Consider the following 388-nt stretch of genomic DNA (forward strand, 5'->3'; position numbering starts at 1 on the left):
ACACATAGAGAGAGATAGATATATCTTTGTATGGTGTGAAGATATACAAGGCTACACCTGCGCGCGATACTTCACTGGGTATCCTTATCAACGTCATAATGAAGTAAGCAGAAGAAGAAGAAGAATGTGTTCACGTTGTTCTACCGAGACGTAGAGACGTGTGTGCGTATGGCTGAATCTGCATGAAGAGAAGATACGCCTCAACAGTTTCAGGAACGCCACTTACCCCTGATATTGAAGACGATGTATTCATGTATGAATGCATGTGTATGTATGTGGTAGGTATGAATATGTATAGTGTCGACTAGGCGTCATGTAGAAGTGAGATGTCTCTTGACTTTTCTCCCTTTGTTTGTTAATGATTTGAGAAGAGACAGAGAGAGAGAGA

This window comes from Cystoisospora suis (genome assembly GCF_002600585.1).
Source record: "Cystoisospora suis strain Wien I chromosome Unknown contig_1205, whole genome shotgun sequence".
Lineage (NCBI taxonomy): Eukaryota > Apicomplexa > Conoidasida > Eucoccidiorida > Sarcocystidae > Cystoisospora > Cystoisospora suis.